Below are 9,603 nucleotides of genomic sequence, written 5' to 3' on the forward strand. Positions count from 1 at the left end.
CATATCTACTGGTGCCTGAACGAGTCAGAGTAAGTGCAAGCTGGTGGGGCTTTGCTGCAGCATCAGCTGATAAGCACTGGGACTAGAAGTAAGCTCTGTTAAGCTAAACCTCAGTACCATCTGGGGAATGCAAGATCAGGGGTTGGACGTGGGCATCGTAGGGAAACTATGGGACCCCCTCTGATGGGCTGCAGCTCTCACTGGTGACCATGAGAGCCAGAGTTGGGGGTGGACCAGGCTGGACAGTTGGTAGCACCCACTGATATAAGTGTGGACTAGATATTGGGGTGAATCAGGCCTAGCTAGGCTTCACCACCCATTAGTGTGCACAAGAGCCAAATGGGATGCAGAACGGATCAGACCAGTCTGTTACACATATTAGCATGTGCAGGAACTGGGGCTGGAGGTGGGCCTGGTGGGGGTTATTGGGGCTACTGGGCTGCAGTTCCCATTGGTGTGCATATGGACTGAGTGTGTGGTGGGCAGGGTTAGGCTGGACCATGGCATTTATTGGTCTGCGTATTAGATGGGGCTGAGTACAGAATTCACCAGGCAATTGCAACCACCTATGTGTGTCAGTTGATGTGAATGATGGATTGAGCTGGATCCTGCACTGGCTGGCAAACACAGTAATCAGGTGTGGAATCATCTCAGGTAAGGTTTATTTGGGGACTCTCTTCCTTTCCCCTCTCTCTGCCCACTGGCCCACTGGACCACTGAACTCAAATCTCCAACCATAGGGAAAATCACAGGCCGTGTGGTCTGACCATGAAGTATTCGTGTTAGAACTGAGCCATCGCACTTGCTGAAGCCTGAGAAGTGGATGGCATGCCCAGTTCATTGGAGCCTACAGAGGAAGGCTAATTATCATGGCAGAGTTGACAGCAAGTGTATGGGTGAGTGGAGACTCTAAAGTGAACTATGTTAGCCAATGGATCTTAGAACAATGAAATTAACAGCATCTCAGAATGCTGAAACAATTTAAGCAGAATCCTTGGATCATGTTCCACATAGGGAATCTTAGGATGACACTGAGTGACTGTGCCCCCTACCTGGCTGCTAATGTGGTTAGGTTGCTGGTAAAAAGCCCTCTTCCCCCACCCTCCCTTTCCCCCGGATAGCAGAAGGAAAAAAAAATGGAAGCAATTGTCTCATCCACTTTCCCCCGCACCTGGACCCTTTCCACCCTGATTAACGGTCCACATTGGTATACATCATCCCACATAAAACAAGCTTATTGAAAAAAGATTTAGGACAAATTTCTACATTGAAAAGTAAAAGCCAAAAGAGCTAAGAAAGAGCTAAGTAAGTAAAACATCAAAACCTGTTCAAGTGTTGGGAAACTCAATATTGTCACAACCTTAGTTATTCCCCAAATTAATCTATTGGTTCAAAGATATCCCAGGTAAAATTCCAACAGAAAGTGTTGGGGAAATTGGCAAGCTGATCTAAAAATGCTGATGAGTTGGCATAGCCAAAATCACTGAAAAACTGTAGTCTTGTGGGGCGACAGGATTCAAGATGAGGAGTCATTTTTTTTTTCTTGTAAAGGACCATAGAGCAAATATTTGAGGACTGTAGGCCACAGTGTCTCAATATGTCATTGTAGAATGCAAACAGTCATGCAGCCTAGGATTAAACATGCAAACAGGGTGTTTCTTTGTCATAAAATATGAAAGGCAGATGGTCAGTGGGCTGGCAAGAGCAAAACTCTGGTGGGGAGACTATTTGGTGGCCCTCTCAGGATAAGCATTAAAGGAACATAATTCATAGATGGACTTACACCAGCACAAAGGAGAAGGGATAATCTTGTCATGAAATGGTGATAAATGTCCATGTGTAATAGTTTTCAATCTATGAGCATCTTGAACTAAATATAAAGCCTAACCTCTATTCCTAAGACAAGCTTAACAGAACTCAAGATGGAGAAGAGACCTAAATATGAAATTATCAAAATTGCAAAATGCTAGAAGAAACTTTGGAAAAAATCTCGGAGGCAATGAGTCAAAAACCACAGCAGGATATTGGACCTCGGGCCTGGCACAGTGACCTAGCGGCTAAAATCCTTGCCTTGAATGCACCGGGATCCCATATGGATGCCAGTTCTAATCCTGATGGCTCCACTTCCCATCCAGCTCCCTGCTTGTGGCCTGGGATAGCAGTTGAGGACTGCCCAAATTCTTGGAACCCTGCCCCCACATGGGAGACTTGGAGAAAGTTTCTGGCTCCTGATTTGGATCAGCTCAGATCCGGCCATTGAGGTCACTTGGGGAGTGAATCATAGGGTAAGATCTTCCTCTCTGTCTCTCCTCCTCTCTATCTCTCCTCCTCTCTGTGTATCTGACTTTCCAATAAAAATAAATAAATCTTTTTAAGAAAAAGATATTGAATGTCACCAAAATGAATAAATCCTGCTCTTTGAAAGATATGGTCCAGTCAATGGAACATTAGGCTCAGGCTGGCAGAAACCATTGTGAAATCAAGCATCTGAAGAGAAATTGTGTCCAAAATAGGTAAAGAAGTATTGCAGGCCAGCAAGAAGAATACAGAACAATCTAAAGAGACAGGTGGAACAGACACTGGGCCCAGCAGTTAAGACACTGCTTGACTTGCCCGGGTCCAGTAACAGCTCACCTTGGTTCACAGCTTGCCTCTGTTCCTGATTCCAGCTTCTTGCTTCAATATGCAACTGGGATAAGCTGTACTCTGGGAGACCTGTGCTGAACTTTTGGCTCCTGGGTACCCAGAGAGTGAGCCATCACATGGAAGCTCTCTGTCTTGGCTCTGCATCTCCATTTCTTGAAAAAAATAAATGAAGAAAATAAAAATGTACATACAAATGTAATATCTGAAGATACTACAAAACACACCAAAGAGTATCGCCTCACCTCCTTAACCAGCAAGGAGTTCCCCAGAGACAAGGAAACACAAGCATAGGTGGCAAGTCATATGACAGGGTAACCAATAGTCATTAGGAAAATGGAGATTAAGGTCACAGTGAGATATCAGGTCACATCTAACAGAATGACTTAACTTTGAAAGCCAGACTGCATCAAGTGTTGGTGATAAGGTGAGAAAGGGGCCCTTGTTACACAGTTCTGGTAGGACTGCTGAATCATGCACTTACTTTGGAAGACAGGCTGGCAGTATCTTACACAGTAAAACATACACCTAGTGTTTGACCCAGTCACTCCACTCCTACATATCTAAAGAAAACAATGAATATGTCCATTTAAAGAATTGCCTCTCTAGCTACATCAGCTAACAACTGAAAACAATTCACATGTGTAATAGAAGGCAAATAAAGAAACCCACCCTGAGCAATGAAAAACAGGTTGTTAATAGTATATTGCAACACAGATACATCTCAAATTAATTATATAAAATGAACAAGCTGGGAAAGCACATACATGTTTAAAGTCTTATAAAGAACAAACTAAGGGAGGGTAAAAACAGGATTGCCAAGGGGTGGAAGAAAATGTCTATAAAAATCTTTTATTTATACATTTATTTGTAAAAGAAAGTGAAGGGGAGAGAGAGAAAAACATTCCCATCCACTGGTTTATTCCCCAGGTGCCAGGAACAGCATCAGTTTGAGACAGAATGTTGAAGCCAGGCGCTCCAACTTCAACATAGATGGCAGGAACTCAATTATTTGAATTATCACCATTGTCTCCCAGTGTCCATATACACAGGCAGCTGGAGTCACCAGCAAGTAAAAAAGATTGACTTTCAGTTAAAGGCAGAAGATTTGGGGCTTTTCTAATTTTTTTAAAAAAGATTTATTTTTATCAGAAAGGTAGATTTAGAGAGGAGAACAAAGAGAAAAATCTTTCATCCACCAGTTCACTCCCCAAATTGCTGCAATGGCCAGAACTGAGCTGATCTAAAGCTAGGAGCCACAAACTTTCTCCAGGTCTCCTATGTGGGTGCAGGGTCTATCCTCTACTGTTTTCTCAGGTCACAAACAGGGAGATGGAAGGGAAGTGGAACAGCCAGCATATGAACTGATGACCATATGGGACTCCAGCACTTGCAAGGTAAACATTTAGCTCCTAAGCCTTTGCACTGAACCTGGAGTTTTGGGTTAACTGACAGTGTGGAAACCAGCTCTGGAGGCTCTGCACTCAACCTCCTGCCTTCTGTGCATTGTTGAGGTTAACTGACAGTGTAGAAATGGTTCTGGTGGCTCCCAGGCACCTTGCCCTTCCTGTCTCCTTCCACAGTGCTTGGTTAATTTACTGCATGGAAACTTTGGGCCTCCATCTGCTTCTTGATGCAGCTGGACCAGAGACCACTACCTCCCAACAAAGAACTGACTGAGGTGCTAATGCAAAATGCTTCATTGGCTCATTTTCTCCTTCCTTCCTTCCTTCCTTCCTTCCTTCCTTCCTTCCTTCCTTCCTTCCTTCCTTCCTTCCTTCTTTCTTTCTTTCTTTCTTTCTTTCTTTCTTTCTTTCTTTCTTTCTTTCTTTCTTTCTTTCTTTCTTTCTCTTCTTTCTTTCTTTCTCTCTCTCTTTTTCTCTCTCTCTTTCTCTTTCCTTGGTGCTGTGGTTATGGATGATATTCTCTAATGATTCTTATTAATATACGTAAGACAGAATTCATGAATTTTAAATATCCAATTCTAGAAAAACAACCATTTGGGTCTATCACAATGTTAAATCCTCTGCTTGCAAGTTCCAGCATCCTATATGGGTGCCTGTTTGTGTCCTGCCATACCACTTCCAATCCAGTTCCCTGCTTATGGCCTGGGGAAGCCAAATGGAATGGCTCAAAGTGTTGGAACCCTGCATCCACCTGGGAGACCCAGAAGACTCTCCTGGCTGTAGGCTGGCTCAGTTGCAGCTGCTGCTGTCATTTGGGTAATGAACCAGCAATGGAAGATCTTTGTCTCTGTCTCTCCTTCTCTTTATAAATCTGCCTTTTCAATAAAAATAAATGAATCTTTACAAATAGAATCCCTCGAAATAGAGCAATCATAACCAGGAGGCAGACACGTGTCTTCAAAGCTTCACCCACAGTCAAGTTCAATGACACTGGAAAGGTTAATATTTTGGGGCCAGGCCATTTGAGCAGTGAACCAGCAGACGGCAGATTGCACTCTTCCACTTCTTCTTTCTGTAACTCTATCTTTTAAATATAAATAAGTAAATAAATATTCAAAAAGAGGAAAGGCTCTGTTCAGCAATTGGAACCACTTTTTGCAAGCACGTATACACCCCTCTTTTGGAGCACCTTGAAACACAAAACAAATATTAGTAGACTTTAAGGTTGTCCATCAACTGCTTCACTCCCTAAAAGGCTGCATTGGCTAAAGCTGGACTGATCTGAGGCCAAGAGCCAGGAGCTTCTTCTGAGTCTCCCATGTGAATGCAGGGACATAAAGCCTTGGACTATCTCCTACTGCTTTCCAAGACCATAAACAAAGAGCAGGATCTGAAGTGGAGCAGGCAGGTAACATAATGACACCCATGTGGGAGGCTGGCACAGCAGAAAGAGGTTTAGACTACTCTGTTGGTTCTCTGGATTCAAGTATACCCACTTTTATATAACATAGTACTGAAAGTTCTAGTCTGAGCAACTAGGCAAGAGAAAGAAATAAATTCATCTAAACTGGAGAGAGGAAGTCACATTGTTGCTTTTGTGGAGAACACGGTCTTGAGAAAACTCAAAAGTCTCCAGCAAAAACTATTAGAATAAGTTAATCAACAGAATTATAAAATACAAAGTCATCAATGGCAAAGTATGTGAAAAAGATATAAAACAATATCATTTCCAATATATTCTGGAAAACAAAAGTCAAAAAGCCTAGGGGCAACTTAACCCAAGAGATGAAAGGCATCCTGTGTTCATGGATCAAAGAATCGTTAAAATATCTATACTATCTAAAGAAATGTATAGACTTAATACAATATCTGTTAAAACAGCAGTGACGGTTTTCACAGAAACAGAGAAAAAAAAAAACTACTAAAATATTTGTGGAATCACAAAAGACCCCCAGTAGCCAAAGTCTCAATCCCGAAGAACAATGAAAGGAGCATTAATTGATTTTAACATATAGTTCAAAGCTCCAGAAATTAGGACAGTGTGGAATAGGAATGCAAATAGACAGATGAATGAAACAGAATAGAGAGCCTACTGTGCAATCAGCCCCTGTCCACAGTCAGTTGATCTTTGACCAAGGTGCTAAGCACACGTGTTAGAGAAAGAGCAGTCTCGAAAACTGTCTTTCCATAGGCAAAAGAAGCTAAGTTAGACAGAGAGCTCTTAACACCTGCAAAAAAAACAACCAACCAGCCAAATAAGCAAAAAACACCAAACAAAAATGGATTAAATATCTAAATGGAAGACAGAAACAAAACGTGGAAGACACAGGACCACTGTATGGACAAGAATTCTTTTTAAAAAAGAATTACTTATTTTTATTGGGAAGTCGTATTTGCAGAGACACGTCCACTGCTTCACTCCCCAAATGGCTGCAATGGCCAGAACTGAGCTAATCTGAAGCCAGAAGCCAGGAGCTTCTTCTGGTTCACCCACATGGTCATAGGGTCCCAAGGCTTTGAGTCATCCTCGACTGTCTTCCTACCATAAGCAGGGAACTGGATGGGAAGTGAAGCATTTGGAACATGAAACAGTGCCCATATGGGATCTTGGTGTATGCAAGGCGAGGACTTAAGCCACCAGGCTACTGCGCCAAGCCAAGCAAAAGTTTTGAGTGAGACACTTAAGGGAGAAAGAGGAAAAGCAAGACAAATGAGATTTCACCATGCTAAAGTGACTCTGCACCTCAAAGGCAATAACCAACACAATGAAAAATCAATATGCAGAATGGAAGAAAATATATGCAACTTATACAAGGAACTCGAAAAACTCAACAACAATAAAGCAAACCAAACTTAACTAACCACATGAGAAAATAGATAGTAAATCTATAGAAATATTTCTTAAGAAGACACACAAATAAGTATATGAATATGTCTGCCAGTTCATCCTCAAATGGCCACAATGGCCAGGGCTGGGCCAGGTTAACAACAGGAGCCAGGAACTCCAGCCAGGTCTCCCATGTGTAGGGCAAGAACCTGAGCACTTGGGCATCTTCTGCTGCTTTCCCAAGCTGAACAGCAGGAAGCTGGAATGGAAACAGAGCAAACAGAACTCAAACTAACGCTGTCTGAAGTTGTGGCTTAAGTCATTGAGCCACAATGCAGGCCCCAATTTGTGAGACTTTAAAGAGATGTCAGAAATAAAGCAGGGAAGAGCCTGGGATTGTGGACAAGCATGGATTTGCACTGCTTTGCCCAGCCCTAGGGCTGTCCCCTGGGTCTGAGAAGGCTGTCATTAGCTGCTCAATGAGTTTAACTTCTTGATCTATTAAGCCGTTTCTTCAGGCTCATCCATAAGAGCAATTATTATGTGGTCAGAGGAAAGAGAAGAGGAGCCAATGTTGACTTGGAATACTTATGAAACAAGGCCAGAGCCTTTTTATTTCCCAATCTCCTTCCTCGGCCAAGCTGGGTAGTCTCCTGCTGGATAGTGCCCATTTGCACCTGCACTGATGATCAGCCAGAGCTCTGCCTCCCAGGGCACCTGGGGTGGAGATGGTGTTGGTTGACATAACTGGGCAGAGGGGATTTCACTGGCACCTTCTGGGATGAGGTCAGGGTTGATGCTCACCCCCCTGATGGGCACAGGCAGCCTCACGCAGCACAGATCCTGCTGGCTCAAGGTGTTCACAGTGCTGCTGCTGAGAGGCCCTGGTCTGGGTCCAGTCTCCATGCAGCAGCTAAGGCACCATTTCTGTGCTCTCTCATGACTTCCGGCTCTCTTGGTTTAAGTCAACACCTTCCCATGATTTGTACACGAGGACTGCTACTGCCTCTGACTTCAACCCCCACCACTACTCCCACAGCCTCCAGCACTTCCTGCTTGTGCCCACACCTACCAGGCCTGCCCCAACCTCTATGCTTCCCCTAGAATGTCACCCATCTGTCTTCCTGGTTTCAGTTTCACTCTGCTAAAACATTGTCTTCTCCGACAGCCTCCCTGACCACCTTCCTCATCTCCATTGGAGGTTGGTCTGGTTTCCATCACCTCACTCCTCTTTAACAAGTAAATACCTCTATTGTTTCACTCCGGTGTGACAGCTGTGTCCTGGCAAACAACAGACTCCTGGTACGATGTCCCACCTCGTCTGCAGGTAAGATGTTCCCAAGTCCCATCGGATTCCTCACACTACAGGTAATGCTGAAGCCTACATACTGTGTATTTCACCATACATGCATTCCCTGTCACAGAATATTTACAAATTAGGCACACTTAGAGATTCATGACTGAAGCTCTTGCCATTACCCTGCTTACAATGCTGTTCTCTGCCAACATGTCTGTGAAAGCAGCAGCAGATTGTGGGCGATCGCCCCAGGCCCCTGCCCTGCTGCTTGGAGGGCGTGGCCTAAGCCCAACCTTCCCCTTGGTCCAAGGCACAGCTTTCAGCCTACACATGGAGTGTGACCTCCGACATGGCTACAAGGTCAAGGGGAGTATACCTGGAACAAGACCAGCATCTTTGGTGCGTGTGGGGTCTGAGAAGGCTCCCTCCTGCCCTCCCCTTCCTTACCCTTTAAAATCTGTAACCTGTGTGTAATAAAGCAGACATTCCTCACCAGCTGGTCTCCTGTGGTTCTTGTGTGGAAGACCTCCTCCTGCATCACCCTCAGTGGCCTGCTGGCACTTACAGTAGTCAGTTTCTTCAATTATTTACAGATTCATTACATATATTTGAAAGGTGGAGTTGCAGAGAGAGGAACAGAAAGAGAGATATCTTTCATCTGCTGGTTCATTTCCCAAAAGGCTGCCATGATCAGAACCGAACTGGGCTGAATCCAGGATCCAGGAGCTTCTTCTGAATATGCTACATGGCTGTAGTGGCTCAAGGACTTGGACTACCTTCTGCTGCTTTCCAAGGTGCATTATAGGGAGCTGGGCTGGAAGTGAAGTAGCACTGGTGCTCATGTGGGTACCAGTGCCACAGGCTGTGGCTTAACCTGTTGTCAGTGTCAGCCCCATCAGTTGTCATGTTTAAGGCCATTCTGAAAGGCATTTGGCATTTGCTGTCAGGCAGAAGTTATCAGCTATTGCAAGCATCATTAAAATCTACAGACAAAATAACTAGTTAATTTTCAGTTTTCTGTAGAAAAGAGACGGCATTATGAGGTAATAAAAGGATCCCATGCTATAATTTACGTAAGGGCTTAGTTTTGCCCAGTGCTAAACCACTGTTTATAGGTCCCTTATCTGTAGTCCCTAGCAAGGACAGTACCCATAAAAGCTAAGGATTCTGTAGGACACAGAGGTTAAGCCTAGGGTAATTTCCTTATCCTCATTCATTTGTTGCCCATTAGGAAAGTATTTGGATCCAGGAAACAGAAAATCCATGCCCCGAGGGCTGAGACTCAACAGATACTGATATGTGACCTAAGCAAGAAGGGTAGGTGTCAGATTCACCATTCGCAACAATGTTAGACTCCACCACCAGGAAAAGAATAACTCAGCCAAATATATGAAAAGAATTTAGATGGCCTTTATTTCAAGAAACCACAG

Source organism: Ochotona curzoniae, unplaced genomic scaffold, assembly GCF_017591425.1.
Source record: "Ochotona curzoniae isolate NIBS_2020 unplaced genomic scaffold, NIBS_Ocur_1.0 contig_2878, whole genome shotgun sequence".
NCBI classification, from domain to species: domain Eukaryota; kingdom Metazoa; phylum Chordata; class Mammalia; order Lagomorpha; family Ochotonidae; genus Ochotona; species Ochotona curzoniae.